The following is a 19,072-nucleotide window of genomic DNA, read 5'->3' on the forward strand; positions in this document are numbered from 1 at the left end:
TAGTGTTTAGGTTTTCAAATGTTATATTTTCACCATAGAGATTTAAGTTTGATTACAATTTGGTCTCTAGGTTTGAAGATTTTACATATTTGACCTAAATTTGCACTAAATATTCTTCTTCATCTTTTTTGTGTGTTGGTATCTATTAATTAATTTAAAATACTTGTAAAGTGAAATTTTAAAACTAATTATAATAGTGAAACTTAATTAATTATAATCATTCTAAATCTTTTAAATTAATTAATAGATATTAATATTAAATATTAAAGTGAGTATTTAATGAAAAAAATGAAGTTAAAAATATAAATATTGAAACATGGGCATTAAATTGAAACAAAACTCAAACCTCAAGAATAAAATCATAACATTTTGAAACTCAAGGACTAAGGCTTACTTTGGGATTATTGTAGTTGTAAAAAATAATTGACAGCAACAATGCATTGAGAAAAATCAGTTGTGACATGAAGTAAAAATAGTGTTTGATTAATTTCAATGTTAAACTCAAAAAAATATATTGATGTGCTTGATAAATTTTACCAAACGACCTAAACTGTTGAGTTTCTTCACCATCGCTTTTTACTCCCGCAAACGCAAACCCAAATGGGACACAAATTGAAATCAAACTCAAAATTTAAGAACTAAAGTGTTATATTTTGATACTCATGGACCAAATGAAAACTAAATCCAAACCCGAAGGACCAAAAAATGTAATTTCCCTAATTAATAGTACATCTTTAGTTAATTTCAAATTTAGTCTCTCAACTTTGAAATTTTTGCCTGCTTAATATTTGAACTTTTAAGTTTTTACAAATTCGTGAATCTGTTAGATATCAAATTGAAAGTTTTGATACAAACATTTTAAGCTAGGGATCGAATGCTTGTGCCAAATAGGTTTATGAACTTTGAGGAGTTTCTAACATACATGTAAACTTTCAATTTCGTATCTAATAAATCTTTAAATTTTAAAAGATTTCTAATAAGTCTTTAAACTTTCGACTATGATAATAATTTTAAGAATTACTGAAAGGAAGAGGATTAAATTTGAATATTTCTAAATATAGGAACAAAAAGTATAACAAAACCTAAAGTCACACAGACAAAGTGATGATTTTAACCTTATTTTTTTCTAAATCAACCAATTAAATGCTATATAATTGAACTGACCGTATTCAGATACAAGTGACATTAGTTTTTTATAGTACAATAAGTAAGAGCATGAGAATTTGAACTTTCTAACTTTAAGAGAAGTATATGATAATTATTGTTGATCTACGCTTAATTTGACATATAATATTAGTTTTATAGGTTATAATTTTTACCCTTAAGGTATAATTATTTGCCTAAAAAATAAAGAAATATATGATAATTGTTGTTGACCTATGCTCAGTTTGACAAATAATATTAGTTATCTATATTATAATTTTTACCCTTAAGGTGTAATAATCTGTTTAAGAAATGAATAAATTATGTAAAACCATTACTAGAAGCGAACTTCCTAGATTAAGTTAAAAAAGAAAAATTTAAAAAGTAACTACATTATTCAAACTCATGGAAAAAGAGCGTAGGAAGTCATGCTTCTTAAATCCTAACCCTAAATAAGGGTTGGACTTAGCATACCTAACCCATCTAAATCCAACCCTTAAAACAAATATTCATAGAAAGTATTTTTGTCAACTCTACCAAGTTAAAAAAAGGTCAAATTATAAATAGGGATGGGACTTAGCGTGTCTATATAAGGTTTAAATTATTTATTTTCAAAATTTAACATTTCAAATGTCATCCAAACACCTCTATGACTTGACCTTTTTTTAACTTGGTACAGTTAACAAAAATAATTTCCTTCATATGGCATAATTGATTTTTTCTTTTCTTTTTTATAAAACATTATTTTGAGTCTCATTCTATTTTTAAAATTTGTAATTTCAAATATCTAAATTTAGATTATATATTTCATTAAATCTTAAAAATAGTCGTGGTTAGTTTGAGATTACTTTTTTTTTTAATTGAGAGTGGCAAAATAATAAATCTAATTTTTTATTAGAAAAATAATGCGAATATGTTCTCGAAAGTTATAGAAAGATGGTAATAAAAATTCTATAAAGAAAAAAATAGTCAACAATCAAACTACTAATATGGATTAACTTTTAAATTTATTAAAGTTAAATGAGCTAAATTTAAATATTTAAAAATACGTTGATAAAAATAAAACAAATTTCAAAGTTAAGTGTCATAATAACATAATTCAATTGACATAAAAATTTATTTCATCGATTTCAAAGTTAGATATTTAATTTTCCCATTTTATATGGCAACAAAGAAAGATGTAAATACCATAATATATTTTAATATGTGTGTATAATATATATTTTGTGTTTGAAACTTTAAAGACAAAGTCGATTATCCATTGCAAGGAAAAAAATAATCAAATACGTAATAAAAGTAGTACAAGACAAATAGAATTGTTGTTTGGTAGTTCTTTCGCACTATAAACAAAACAAATATGATTCGATTCGTTAGGTATTTTTGTTGTTTTTTCTCTCACTTTCTTAAACAATTTTTGCTTTATTTTATTTTATCTCACACATGTTTCTCAATCATGTGACATCATTTGAGAAGTTTGAGCATTTGTGTATTGAGTTTGAATTTTGTTCTATTTTGTTCGTATTCAAAGGAATCTTAAAATTAGTTTTTGGAATTAAGTTTATTTATTATTTTTTTTTCAAAAAATAGTTCTTATGAGTATCTATTTTACGAGTATCTATTTGATGTTTCGAATAATCAAATACAGGATGATATTGCTCCTAAAACCTAAATTGTATACATATTTTATGTAATTTATGATTTTGGATCTTAGGTTTGGGATGTAATATTTAAATTATCTAATCACAATTGGTGCCTCAATATCTGTACTTTCTGATATTTAAATAATAAATTTATTATCACCATCTGTTTGTGGACATAGTTAGTACACTGTTAGTAAACCACTTAGATCTTTGTGTTGTTCTTTACTGTTTATGCTTTCTTTGTTTGTCGATTTTGCTTCTATCATAACAATTTGTATATTATCTTTTCTTGCATGAAAGTTGTTGTTATTATTATTATCATTATTATTATTATTATTTAACCAATAATTTTGAGACAATTTGATTTTAAATTAATAAATTCAATATTTATTGAAAGTATATAGACTAAAATGAAACAAAATCTAAAGTATAAGACTAAATTGACATTACAACGTATTTTATGTCGACCTTTGAATTATGTAATATCACATGGAACTATGTTGTAATAATAGTTGGTGATAATTTTCTCTCTCACTTGTAAATTGTATTGTAGTTTAATGTTTATTTTTTGTAACCTTTTATTTTTCATTTTTTTTAATTCAACACTAATAGAAATAGAAAGTGAGAAGATATGAACATTTAATTTATTAATTGAAAGCATAAGTCTTAATTAATTGATCATTGATACTCAAATTGTATGTGTTTTTTTTAAGTAATTTAATATGATCAAATTAATTTTATGTAATTTTTGAAAACTTGTCTTGAACTTGAATGAAACATTACTTTTTTTATTTTCTTTTATGGATATATTTTTACAAAAATATTGGTCTCGAGTAAAATAAGGGACTGTTTGGATTGACTTTACTTAGAAAGTCAATCTAAACAAGTCGTATATGATTGTCGTTTTTTTCTTTTTTACTATCGTAGAAAATATAAAAAGTTGAACAATCCAAGGAGCTTCAATATAATATTTTCATAAATTAAATAACATGTGTTACACATCTTATTCTTACACTTTTTTCTTGTTGGTTCAATTTTTGTTGGTTCAATTTCAAATTCAAACCTATTCTCCATCCATAGCCGTCCAAGCAACTATAGTAGCTTAAATGACTAACCAACAAACATGGGCAATATGGAGCTAAAACAATAAACTTTGTGGGTAAAAAACAAGGATACTATATGTTGGAGTGTATCAGCAAGCAGCGGAAGCAACAATGATCAATAAACATTCTAATTCATTAATTTTGGCAGAAAATAAAGCATGCTCTTGCAAAAACAAGTGGGTTTCAAGTCATACCTTTGTAAAACTTCTCCAAAACTCGATTTTCAGCTACAAACTTCTCCAAATCTTGTTGTAGACCACCTTAAGATCTTCCCCACTATTCTCTTGGAGCTTTAGATTGAGTTGTGAGACTCAAAATAAGTTTGAATGAAGGTAACTTGGAGAAGAACTCACAGCAGCAACCCATTTGAATAACACCTTCTTCAACCTGAATTTTTCAGCAAAAATTCTATCGATTGTATGCCTCAATTTCACTCTAATCTTCTCAATATATTGTAGACTATCATGCAAAGAAGATAGTTGTATGAGATGCAGCTCATGCTTGGAGTTATTGAAGCTTAAAGAAGGGGGTTTTGTGTGAGCTACTTTGAAGGTGTAATGGAAAATCCCATAAATCCATTTTGTGTTTTTCTATCTTTTTTCAATTTTTCAATTAATTTCTAAAATTGAAAAAATATTATTAATTTCATTAATTAATTTTCTTAATAAAATTAATAAATAATTCTAATTAATTTAATATCAAATATTAAAATAATTTTACACAAATCCACCTTCATATATTTAAATCATATTTAAATATTAATTCTCTAATTTTGTTTAATTTTTAAAAGTAAACATGTAATTATATCTCATTTAATTACTAATTCCTTTAATTCTAATTTGAACGTTTCAAATTAACTTATCATGCTACTCTAAAGTTAATCCATTTACGAGCTAGTAAGGGATCTTGTGGACCTACAGATCATGGGCTCCAACGATTTGAGATTAATTGGCTAAACTCATTATACCAAATTACCCTCATTCGTTAACTAATGGGTCACTCTACTAAAGCCCATAGTTGAACTTCCATCACTGTAAATATATTATGTCCACTCGATATAACCATGATTAGTAAGTTAACCCTTCACAGGTTGTTCGTAATAACGGTTGGGTTAAATGTTTGTTTTAACCCCGAGATTATCTCTTGTTCCTTAAGTCTCACTAATCCTCTAATGAACAATTGATTTGTGATCAAATCAACAAATCGAGTCCCTTTCAGGCCAGTGAGAAGGTGGGGCCCCTTGTTTAAGACCCGGAGTCAGCACTTAAAGGAACAACCTCTCTACTATCCCTAAAAGCGGGTAAGAGTGAATTCCATCTTGCACCCTATGTCCCCAGCTATCTATTCGGTCTTACCCCTAAGATGGGAGTTTATTGAGCTGACGATGTTGAGCCAACCCAACTATCTATTCGCATCCAACAGCGTTACCAGAATAAGGCACCCAACCTTATTCATATACTATAGATTATTTTGACTATTTACTTGAACCTGATCCACTTTTATGTCTCCACATAAGTTCAAGTACTCATGTAATAGTCATGGGTCTTTTTAGGTTTATTGGATTTCTAATAAGCAATACAAATATTCAATAACAACTTATTAAATTTTCAGAATAAGTTTTATTGTTTACAAACCACGAGTTTTAGGACATAAAACCCAACAAACTCCCACTTGAACTAAAACTCCAGTGGTAACTTATATATTCAAATTTATAAGACTGAGTTTCTGAGTTTTATAGAGAAATACAATAAACTAGGGCATCTCATATCCATTGTTTACCATTCGGTATCCCATACCTGATATTTCTCCCACTTGCCCTAGGTTATTAACCTTTCCTAGTCTTACTAGGTGATTCTCAAACACTTTAGCCGAGAGAATCATTGTAAACATATTAGTGTACAATAGAATTCTTATTAAACTATATGGGGAATGCATCCTATTCTCAATAACGACCAGGAAGTCATACTTTCCTCCCACTACATTGAGGCACTCTTAACTCTTTGAGTAAGATGCATCCGACCTGTCTTAACAACTCTTGTTAACAGTGTTAAATAGATCTAGAAATCTTTAAATTTTCTATACTTTGATCTAATAGATTTCTAGCCATTTTTAAATAGCTGAATATTTACAACATGGCTTTTAACTAGTTTGATTCTTAACAGAAGTTGCTATGAGATTAAACAAACATAATTTTCGAAAATGAACATTTCATTTACAACAAAAATATATACATTTTATTCTTTACAAGATAACAAAAAAACAAGTAAGGTTATTATCAGACAGTAACATCTTCCACTGGTTAAGCTGAGCAAGCGGTCTTCAAGAACTAGTTTGTCTGTTTTGGTTTCTCTGCTCTCTTTTCAGCAAGGTACTGAGGGCAGTTCTCTTCCAGTGCCCTTTTTCATTGCAGTGGAAACACTTTCCTTTGTCTGCAACATTTTTTTGCCTTTCTGTTCAGCGGGTTTCTTCTTCCTTTTCCCTTTGTTCTTCTTAACAAGAATACTCTTACTCTGTGAAGAGGAAGCAACATCAGGCTTTTTGGAGGCTTTACTTCCTTCTCACCGATAATAACGTTTACTTCTGATTCTAGACTTTTAGTTCTCAACATAGTCCGATAAGCCTGTAGCTCATTTAACAAAGTAGTCAAGCTATATTCAATTTTTATTCATGAGTGCATTCATGCAGAACTGCAGAAAACTCTTTTGAAGAGATTCTAAAATAAAACTGACTTGACTTTCTTCGTCAATAACAACGTCGTTTACTTCCGCCATATTAAAGTGGACCATCATGTCCAAGACATGTTCACGAATAGAGGCCCCCTCTTTCATGTGACAGGTGTAAACGTCTCTGTCTATCTATACAAAATTAGGACTGGATGAGGTGAAGCCCACTATAATCTCATTACAGATAGGTGATAGATCCTTAACTTATCCACGAGGTATAGTTGAGGATGTGTTAGTTAAAGTTGACAAGTTTATTTTCTTTGCAGATTTTATAGTCTTATGAAGGGATTGAATCTTGTGCAGAAGCGTGCGAAATGTTCGTGCTTCAATATTTGTTGAAGAAAACAAGAATAGAAAATAAATAAACATGTTGTAATTTAATTAAAAAAAAAGCAAAAATACTCACTTTTGAAGGCTGTTCTTCCAGCAAATCTCCTGCTAAGATGTTTCGACACCACCACTAATGTATCTCTGCTATTCTCTAGTAGAATCATGGCTTGTGGGAGCCCTTTTGGAAGTATACGAGAATGAGAGAATTTCTTGAAAGAATGAGAGAGTTAAGACTATAGATGAAGAAGAAGATGCACAAAAAAAATAAATTTTCTTATCTCTTTCTTCATTTCACGTTGAGTCGCGGAAGGGGGAATTACCCCTCTCCCATTAACTCCCAATAACTCCCTACATGAGGAGTCATTTTTTATTTATTATTATTAATATAAATAAAATCAAATTTAATTTAAATGAATTAAATGATATTTATTAAATTTAATTAATTAAATATCATATACTTAATTAACGTTATATTTAAATCATATTTAAATATATTTTCCTCCCATAACATATAGTTTTAATATAAATCTTATTCATATTAATTTTTAACCTATAGTTCTAATATAAATCTAATTATATTATTTAATATTTGAATCTTAAAGTTTAACTTTGAATCTAATTCAAAATTAACTTTATAATCTAATGTATTCATATACATTTATATTACTTAATTGTATCATATACAATTTATTTCCGAAATAATTTGAACAAGTCAAATTTATTCAAAACTTTCACAATTCTATTTACCCTTAGTGACCTAGAGAGGAGACCTAATGAACCTATAGATTAGAAGTTCCAATGATATAAAATTAATTAATTGTTCAAAACTCGGAGTCAACACTTAAGGGAACAATTCATCTACTTTCCCTAAAGACGGGAATGAGTAAATTTCATCTCGTGTAGTTATATTTCCAGCTCCCCACTCGGTCCTATCTCCAAAATGGTAGGTGCTAAAAAACTATTATTCTTTTTTCTTATTAACTTAGGAGGAAAGGGTTTCTTAAATAGAAGAAATACCCAATTACAAATAAGGAAAGAATAAAATAATTACAAATAAGGAAAGAATAAAATAATTACAAATAAGGAAAGAATAAAATATAGCAAATATAATAAAATAAGTACAATATAAAATTTCATAATAAAGGAAATAATCAACACTCCCCCTCAAGCTGGTTTGAAGATATCATTCATAGCCAGCTTGTCAAACAACTTGTTGAATTGCCACTTTGGAAGACCTTTGGTTAACACATCTGCAATTTGCTCTGTTGTTGGGAGAAAGGGAATGCATATTATTCTTGCATCAATCTTTGCCTTTATGAAGTGTTTATCAACTTCAATATGTTTGGTCCTATCATGAAGGATTGGATTGTGGGCAATGAAAATTGCTGACTTGTTATCACAATAGATGCATATGGGCATTGTCTGAGAGAATTTCAATTCCTCCAATAGTCTTTTTATCCATATGCCCTCACAAATACCATGGGCTAATGCCCTAAATTCTGCTTCAGCACTACTTCTTGCAACCACACTTTGTTTTTTTACTTCGCCAAGTAACCAGATTTCCTCCAACAAAAGAGCAATACCCCAAAGTAGATCTTCTATCAGTCGTGCTTCCTGCCCAATCAACATCAGTGTAAATCTCAATGTTTAGGTGGTCATGCTTCGTGAATAATATACATTTTCCTGGAGTACCTTTCAAATATCTCAAAATTCTATAAACTGCTTCAAAGTGAACTGACCCGGGAGCATGCATGAACTGACTTATTACACTAACTGTGAAAGCAATGTCAGGACTTGTGTGAGAGAGGTATATGAGTCTTCTTACAAGCCTCTGGTACTTTTCTTTTTCTTTTACTTCTTTTTTAGTTGTGATACTTGATTTTATGAAGTGGAAATATGGATGATATGCGTTGATGGAATTGCATTGTGCACTCAAGTTTTCCCAGCGGAATTCAAGTGTAAATTCTTCTGAGTTTCCTGGTAAGTCCAGGGTCGAACACAGGGACTTGTGAAAATAGATTGCGTTGGTGATTTTTATGAAGACTTTGCGGTAACCGGTTAAATAAATAAAGTGTTGGTTTGTTGTTTGCGTTGATGGAAAAGAAATAAACAAAGGCGGCAGATTTGAGAAAAGTCGGTTGCGTTGATAGATGCAATAGTATGCAATAAAACGGGTTGAGAAGATCTTTAGCTAGCATTACTCGGGAATGCGTCAGACTATGCAATCATGTTACAACCATGCACAACAAGTCATTTTTCCAATGTAAATAGCAATGCTCCTCTAAGTCTAGGATGCATATGTTGAATTGCAAAAGTGTCCATAGAGCTTATCCCTAAGTCCCTACTCTTGTCCTATGCGTTTGATGCAAAATGCATGGAAGCAAGGTGACCGGAATGCATGCTATGCGTTGATAACAAATACTGCTCATTTCTAAGCGCCTATCTTTCGTTTATGCATTTCTAATTCTGGTTTTTCTAAACCTAGATTCTAACCTGACCTTCCCAAGTCTAGATCCTGTTCCTTAGACTACCTCCCGAGTAATCTCATATGAACGAATGAAGCATACATTAAACAAGATAATCACAAAGAATGAAGATTTCCTAGTTGTGCTAGCTATAAATGCTACTCAACCCATTCAACTGATTTAGCTACTCATGCATGAATAACAGAGAGTGAATAGATATAGAGAAAGAAATTCCATTTTTTATAAATGAGTTGAGTACAAAATGAGAATGGAATTATACAGGTAGAGAGGCCTGGTAGCAAATCTCATGCTGACCGAGGCTTTTACACTGAAATCTCTATTCTGTTTCTAAAGATGTTCCCGCTTCCGCAGACGTCGGCCCTCTCTCTATCCTTGAAGCTTCTGGCGCTTTCCCAAGCTTACTAGAACGATTTGTCGGCACAACCTCCTCCCTCGCGTCCGCCTTAAAAATGGAAGAAAACTAAGAACAAAAGCATGCGAACTGATCAATTGGTCAACCCCTCCACTGAAGAATGCCCTTGGTATTTATAGAGTATCCATGGTGAAAGGCGGCTTCTCTCTTCTGGTTGTATAGATGGGACAGCTTTAATTTCTGCATCGGATAATTGTCACCGATAAAGCTAAATGTACTTTGTGACCGTTATTGGTTGTCAACTTAATTTGGATTCGACTGTCATCAGCTTTCTGTCCTATTACTCTTAATTATCCTTTCACCCGGATGCGCTCACCATGTTGCGTTGACCAAGTTGCGACAATCCTTCTCGGGCAAATGTTTGCGAGCACGATCAACGCAAAACCTTGCGGTGAAGTTGCGCTCAACCACTGATTTCCTATGATCGCAATCTTTGCATTGCGTTAACGTATATTCTGCACAAAAATACAAAGATCAACTGTTCTAATGCGTTGGATGCATGCGACCGCAATATAAAGAAACTGATGCTTAATGGACGTAAATTAACATATTTCATCAACGCAATCCAACATTGTTTAAGAAATTAGTACTATGATAACGTGCATTTCTGTCCGTTATCACACCCCCAAATTTAAACAATGCTGTCCTCAAACATAAGCTAAAGATTCCTTTAGCAAGTCAACCGCAAATTTCTTTTCCTAGACTTCTCAAGGATATTTCATTCAAATCCTATATACCAGAATTTTCTTAAGTCTTATTCAAGTTTCTTTTTAAAATATTTCCAAGACCTAGGGACTGCAAGCTTACCTTTCAAAAGGACTTTACAAATTCCGGAATATCGCATGATTTATTTCAAAAATAAAATTTTCTACCGGGGTGTCAAATGATTTTATCCTTGCACAAAAATTTTCTTCATTGCTATTTATTTTCCTCTGACCTTGCGCTGATCCAAGTGTCTTGCCTTCGTTTTGGCTTGCCCCCACGCGTGTCATGCCGACATCTAACTACCAGCATTGCACTCTTTCTCAGACTAAACTGATACCTATTTGGCATAGGAGTTGTGGTCATTTATTTATGCGTCGATCCTGGTGACTTACTTTCGTTTTGGCTTGCCCCCACGTGTGTCATGCGGACATCCAACTACGGGTAAGTGCCTTTCACAACTTAACTCTTATCAACATGGGTTTCCCATTGCATTGACAGTGGAGTTGTTACTCTCAATATATATATATATATAGCAAGGTCGAAAATAAATACCTCACCTCCAAATTTAAAATGCGGCAATGTCCTAATTGCCAAAAGATTAAAATAAGTCATGCGATGGTCATAGAATGCGGTGTAAAGAGAGTTTGAAAGAAAGCTAGCAAACACCTAACTTTGAGAAATATTTCATGAGGTGACTATCTTAAGACGAAGTTGACTCTAATATATACGAAAGAAATAGAAGCATATTTTTCATCATTGAAATCATACTTGGCAAAGAAACAGAATGCGGTAAACTACTAAATTTATCTACTTATCAAATGATTGCGGTGATCAAAGAGGATGCGGTGATAAAACTTTGAAAAGTAAAATACAATGTGTTAGCGCAAAATTTGAATTAAATATAAGGAAGAGTACACCCCCAAATTTTGCGCTGTCGCTCGTATTATGTATTGACGCATCCATCTTTGCGGCGATCTTTCTTTTATTGACTGCGGTGATGGAATGAGATCATTTGCTTCTTCCTGTAACATCTCCGCAATCCTGTGCCTTAATCGTTGTAAACAGACAAAGAGAGGGTCAAATGATTTAAAACAAAACAACAAGGTTTTTTTTTTTTTTTTTTGATAGAAGTAAAATTAAGTAAGATTCAGATAGCTAAATACTAGTAAAAGTGACGAAGGAATAAGAGTTCAAGAATCATGTAGGGGGTAGTTCGGGTTTTTCAGCTTCACGGAGACTTTTTCTGGCTGGAAATCACCTTAACAATATGCTTTAACTCATTGTCCATTAACCTTAAATGCTCGGCTACCATCCTCCGTGATCAGCTCCACAGCACCATGTGGATATATTTCTTTAATGATGAAGGGACCGGACCAGCGTGATTTTAATTTTCCAGGAAGAGTCGCAGTCTTGAATTGAAGAGTAAGACCTTTTGCTCAGCTTGGAGGTTTCTATCGCATATGGGTTTGTCATGCCAGCGCTTGGTGCCCTCTTTATAAATCTTCGCATTTTCATATGCGTTGATCCTCCATTCTTCTAGCTCGACCAGCTGTATTTTTCGCACATCTTCTGCTTTCTTTAAATCAAAATTCAGCTTCTTGACCACCCACAATGCCTTATACTCTAGCTCCAAAGGCAAATGACACGCCTTGCCAAATACCAACACGTAGGGGGACATACCTATTGGAGTTTTAAATGCAGTCCGATATGCCCACAACGCATCGTCAAGCTTCATTGCCCAATCTTTCCATGAAGGCTTTACTACCTTCTCAAGTATCAACTTAATTTCACGATTGGACATTCAGCCTAACCATTCGTTTGTGGATGGTATGCGGTGGCCACTTTGTGGAGGATGTTGTACTTGCGCATAAGCTCTTTAATATTATGATTGATAAAGTGGGATCCTTCATCACTTATGATGGCTCGAGGAGTGCCAAAACGAGTGAAAATATTTTTCTTCAGGAACTAGGAGAATACCGCCGCATCACTTGCAGCACATGCTATTGCCTCTACCCACTTGGAGACATAATCGACGACCAATAAAATGTAATGCTTGTCATGCGAAGGAGGGAATGGTCCCATGAAATCAATCCCCCATACGTCAAATAATTCCAACTCCAAGATAGTATTCATTGGCATTGCATTCTTCCATGAGATGTTGCCTGTGCATTGGCACCGATCACATTTCATTGCGTAGTTAGCCGCATCCTTAAATAATGTAGGCCAAAATAATCCACTTTGCAAAACTTTAGCTACCGTGCGCTGCCCTCCAAAGTGCCCATCATATGGTGAGTCGTGGCATTGTGACAATATGCGTTGTTGAGCAGCACTAGGTACGCATAATCGAATAATCTAGTCCGCACCTCTTTTATACAGATTTGGCTCATCCCAATAATAATGGTTGCATCCGTGCTTGAGCTTCTTCTATTGGTGATAGGTGTAATCCTTAGGGAATTTCTCGCAAACCAAATAATTAATGATGTCCGCATACAAGGGCAATTCTTCTATGTGGAACAGCTGCTCATCCGAAAATACGCACTCACCTCAGACTCGTTGCGGTCAACCTCAGGATTTTCCAGTCTAGACAAATGATCCGCAACTTGATTCTCTGTCCCCTTCCTGTCAATTATTTCAATATCAAATTCTTAAAGGAGGAGAACCCATCTAATCATTCTTGGCTTTGCATCCTTCTTTGTCATTAAGTATTTGATTGCCGAGTGATCAGTGTGGATGAGTACCTTGGTTCCCAACAGATATACTCGAAATTTCTCCAATGCAAAAATCACAGCTAGGAGTTCTTTCTCTGTGGTGGTATAATTTGTTTGAGCAGGGTTTAAAGTTTTACTCGCATATACGATGGGATGCAAAATTGTCTTCCTCTTTTGCGCTAAAGTTGCTCCCATCGCATACCCCGCTTACGTCACACATGATTTCAAATGGCAATGTCCAGTCCGGCGCAATTAGTACGGTGCGATAATCAGCGCATCTTTTAAAACTCTGAATGCGTTGAGGCAGTTGTTGTCAAACTCAAATTTTCTATCCGCCTCTAACAACGCACTCAGTGGTCGTGCTATCTTAGAAAAGTCCTTGACGAATCTTCTGTAAAATCCAGTGTGCCCTAAGAAGCTTCGCACAGCCTTCATGCTGGTTAGAGGTGGAAGTTTTTTAATTGCTTCAATCTTTGCTTTGTCCACCTCCAACCCATCCCGGGACACCTTATGTCCCAACACTATGCCCTCATTTACCATGAAATGACATTTTTTCCAATTGAGCACCGGGTTCGTCTCTTCACATATCTTCAGAATTTTCTCTAAGTTGGCTAGGCAGACTTCATAAGTGTTCCCATAAATAGAGAAGTCATCCATAAATATTTCCACTAAGTCCTCGAGATAATCTGAAAAGATCGCCATCATGCACCTTTGGAACGTGTTTGGCGCATTACAGAGGCCAAACGGCATGCGGTGAAAAGCAAATCTCCCATATAGGCAGGTGAATGTGGTCTTGTCTTGGTCTTCAAAAGCTATCATGATTTGATTATATCTGGCATACCCGTCCTGGAAGCAGTAAAAACCATTCCCTGCTAGTCTGTCTAGCATTTGATCGATGAATGGCAGAGGGAAATGATCTTTCTTTGTTGTCGCGTTCAACTTATGGTAGTCCATGCATATGTGCAATCCGGTGATGGTCCTTTGTAATATTAATTCGTTGTTCTCATTTGGGACTACCGTTATTCCGCCCTTCTTCGGCACACACTGCACGGGGCTAACCCACGTGCTATCTGCTATGGGATAGATAATGCCCGTATCTAGCCATTTGATAATCTTCTTCTTGATGACCTCCTTTATCGCAGGGTTGAGTCTGCGTTGATGTTCAATTGTTTCTTTGTGGTCGTTTTCAAGACGAATGCGGTGCATGCAGTACGCAGGGCTAATTCCTCTGATGTCAGCGAGCGTCCAACCAATTGTTCGCACATGTTTCTTGAGAATGATCATCAACACATTCTCCTGATCTTCGTTAAGCGCAGATGAGATAATAACTGGCAGCTTTTCATCCTGCCCCAATAAATGCGTACTTCAAATGGGTTGGTAGGATCTTCAATTCAAGTGTTGGTGGTTCCATTAGGGAAGGTTGCGTTGTTTTTCTTTCTTCTTTTTCTATTGGCTCTACTTATTGTTTTGCGATCATTTCTTCTTCCTTGTTAGTTTTTGTTGTGATCGCATTAATGGCAGCAACGGATGCGCTGGCATCCTCTTCTTCATACTCTTCATCAAACTTTCCTTCTTCAATCAAATTCAGGTCCTCATCAGAATCATGCAGGTCTTCTTCATCCGGAAACTTCATGGCACGAATTATATTAAACTTGAGCTTCTGTCCATTGATACTTAAAGTTATTTCTCCTTTATACACATCAATTTGAGCACGACCCGTTGATAGAAAAGGTCGCCCCAAAATGATGGGCACATCTTTGTCATCCTCATAGTCTAAAATGATGAAGTCAGCTGGCAGGATAAATTTGTCAATTGTTATCAGCACATCCTTCATCTTACCTTCTGGATGAACCAGAGATCTGTCGGCCAGTTGAAGAGTCATTGATGTGGCACAAGTTACCCCACATTTAATTGTCTAAAAATTTATAGCGACATCAAATATATGTTGGCCTCCAAGTCACACAGGGCTTGCCCAATGTAGAGTCCTCCTATAGAGCAAGGTGGTAAAGCTCCCAGGATCGCTTATCTTCAGTGGGATAATTGATTTGAAACTTTGCGTTAACGCCACCGTGGCAAATTTTCCAGCTCCCCTTTTCTTAGTTACCATATCCTTCAGAAACTTGGCGTCATTGCAAAGGCATTTCCCTCAATCGTTCATTGAAATGAATGTTATCATTGTAATTGTTTTAACATTAAGATAAGAAGCGTTGGTACTGCTTACCTATTCGTTTCTTCTTTCCTTAGACTCTGAGGCGAAATGGGGTAACTGAACTTTCAACGGTTCCTGTTTTTCATTTAGGCTTCAAGGTCGACGCAACCTCAGTTTTTAACTGCTTCATTTTCTCTTCTTCTTTTTTGCGTTAGCAATCTCAAGTTCAGCTGACAATGAAGTTGCTCTACTAAGCGTCCTTCATTTTCTCTCCTCCAACAATCTTCCACTAGCGTCAATTAGTCAAAACCTGACAGGTATACTCTTTATTTCTTCTGATCCCCCTGGTTCGTGGAAGTTCAGTTTGAATCTTGGTAAAGCCCCTTGCGGCGTCGAACTATATCAAGCTCTAACTTGCTAGACTCTGGGTTCGCATCATATAATTCGAGATTCAATGGATAAGAACGTAGCACTGACTTTGAAGCATCGTCGCCTCGGTTTTTTCTCTATGTGCTTTGCTTTCAATAGTAGTCTTTACCAACAAAGAAGGAAAGTAGTTGTCGTCGTTGTTGTAGGAGTTTCACTTGCTTTGATGCTCAGTTGAATCGTTGTTGGACGTTGGAAGAATCTCTAGTGGCTTGCTGTCTTTCTTTGCTCCACTTGAGTTGATAAAAGTTGTTTGTTGATTCTTACAAGTTAAAATTGGGGTGGTTTTTCTCCATTTCCGGGGTTGTAAAGTGTTTGAAAAGGGAATTATTTTTTCAATGAGTATATAGATTGTGGATTTTGCGAGCAATCTTCTATCTCATGCCCATCACCACAAGTCGCACACCTTGCGGTGTTTTGACTGATTGCGTTGATTTGTGCGCCTTGCGGTGTTAGGCTGTTGACCGCAATTCCTTGGATTAAATTCATCATTGCGGTCATTTGGTTCTGTAATGAAGCAATCACACCATTGTTTGCGTCAGAGTCTTTAAGTCTCAATCTTTGGTCACTCTCTCTCTAGTCTTCATGGTTCTTGGAGATGCGATCCAGGATATTCTTCGTATCATCATATGTTTTATCAAGCAGACCACCAGCGGCTGCCGCATTGATAGCGGTCTGTGAAACGGGATTCAAACCATGGTAGAAAATCTCCATTTGAAGGCAGTCTGGTAACTCATTATGGTGACAATCCTGGACTAACCTCTTAAACCTCGCCCAAGCATCGCTGAGCGATTCGTCCATATCTTGTTCAAAATTTGTGATATGTTTCTGACAGGACGGTGAGAGAATGTATAATTTGGTTGTGGTTACCAAAACGTGCTCCCCCAGTGACTGGTCTAAGATTTATGTCTATTCTTGGAGAAACCTTTGGCCAATTTTTCACACATCCACCCTTTACTCCTTACAACACTCTCCAAAATGATTTGTCCAAATGAACCGTGCATTCTTACTTCTTAGTGTACTGTAAAGAAGGGATGTCGTTGGATAAAGATTTATACTTAGTTTAAAAGATGAATGATGAATTACATGTATGAATTACAAATCTAGGATTTGTACCAAGATTTGGATTTTGGATTCAGCACCCAATGCGTCCTTTGTAACCTAAAAATGCCACGTCCCGTCATGTCTTGACAGCGGTCTGTGAAACGGGATTCAAACCATGGTAGAAAATCTCCATTTGAAGGCAGTCTGGTAACTCATTATGCTGACAATCCTGGACCAACCTCTTAAACGTCGTCCAAGCATCGCTGAGCGATTCGTCCATATCTTGTTCTAGGTAACCGGTTAAATAAATAAAGTGTTGGGTTTGTTGTTTGCATTGATGGAAAATAAATAAACAAAGGCGGCGCATTTGAGAAAAATCAGTTGCGTTGATAGATGTAATGAGTATGCGATGAACGGTTTGAGAAGATCTTTAGCTAGCATTACTCGGGAATGCGTCAGACTATGCGATCATGTTACAACCATGCATAGCAAGTCATTTTCCAATGTAAATGCGATGCTCCTAAGTCTAGGACGCATGTGTTGAATGTAAAAGTGTCCATAGTGCTTATCCCTAAATCTCTACTCTTGTCCTATGCGTTGATGCAAAATGTATGAAAGCAAGGTGACCGCATACAATCATATCCTATCTCTAGAATGCATGCGATGCGTTGATAACAAATAGTGCTCATTCCTAAGCGCCTATCTTTCGTTTATGCGTTCTAATCTGGTTTTTCCAAACCTAGATTCTAACCTGACCTTCCCAAGTCTAGATCCTGTTCTTAGACTACTCTCCCAAGTATCTCTAATGAACGAATGAAGCATACATATACAAGATAATCACAAAGAATGAAGATTCCTTAGTTGTGCTAGCTAAATGCTTTTCAACCCATTCAACTGATTTAGCTACTCATGCGTGAATAATAGAGAGTGAATAGATATAGAGAAAGAAATCCCATTCTTATAAATGAGTTGAGTACAAAATGAGAATGGAAGTTAAAGGTAGAGAGCATGGTAGCAATTCCTTGCTGACCGAGGCTTTTACACTGAAATCTCTATTCTGTTCTAAAAATGTTCCCGCTTCCGCAAGCGTCAGCCCTCTCTCTGTCCTTGATGCTTCTGGCGTTCTCCCAAGCTTACCGGAATGATTTGTTGGCACAACCTCCTCCTTTGCGTCTGCCTTAAAAATGAAAGAAAACTAAGAACAAAAGCGTGCGAACTGATCAACTGATCAACCCCTCCACTGAAGAATGCCCTTGGTATTTATAGAGCATCCATGGTGAAAGACGGCTTCTCTCTCCTCGTTGTATAGATGGGACATCTTTAATTCCTGACTGATGTGATAGATAATTGTCGCCGATAAAGCTGAATGTACTTTGTGACGTTATCGGCTGTCAACTTAATTTAGATTCGATTGTCATCATCTTTCTGTCCCATCGCTCTTAATTATCCTTTCACCCGGATGCTCCCACCATGTTGCATTGACCAAGTTGCGGCGATCCTTCTTGGGTGAATGTTTGCGAGCACGATCAACGCAAAGCCTTGCGGTGAAGTTGCGCTCGACCATTGATTTCCTATGATCGCAATCTTTGCATTGTGTTAACGCATATTCTTGACAAAAATACAACGATCAATTGTTCTAATGCGTTGGACACATGTGACCATAATATTAAGAAACTGATACTTAATGGACGCAAATTAACATATTTCATCAAAGCAATCCAACATTGTTTAAGAAATTAGTACTATGATAACGTGCATTTCTGCCCCTTATCAAGTTGCAGCAACCAATTTTAAATTTTGCTCAATAGAAGTTTCTGCTATCTTGCAACCAAGTAAACCTGTCTCATTCAGTAGGTCAAGAATATACTTCCTCTGGTTGACAAGAATGTCATTTTTAGATGTGGCAAACTCCACTCCTAGGAATTACTTTAAGGTTCCCAGGTCCTTGATTTGAAAATCATTAGCAAGGTTTTTTTTTTCAAGATATTCAGTCTTGTCTCATCATTACCTGTAAAGATGATATCATCAACATACGTTATCAAAACGGCCAACTTACCACTTCCAGTATGTTTATAGAACATAGTATGATCAGCTTGACTTTGACTGAATCCATAGCTTGTGACTGCCTTTCCAAACTATTCAAACCATGCTCTGGGAGATTGTTTAAGCCTATATAATGATTTCTTTAACTTGCATACTTTGT

This window comes from Benincasa hispida, chromosome 9, assembly GCF_009727055.1.
Source record: "Benincasa hispida cultivar B227 chromosome 9, ASM972705v1, whole genome shotgun sequence".
In the NCBI taxonomy this organism is placed as follows: Eukaryota; Viridiplantae; Streptophyta; class Magnoliopsida; order Cucurbitales; family Cucurbitaceae; genus Benincasa; species Benincasa hispida.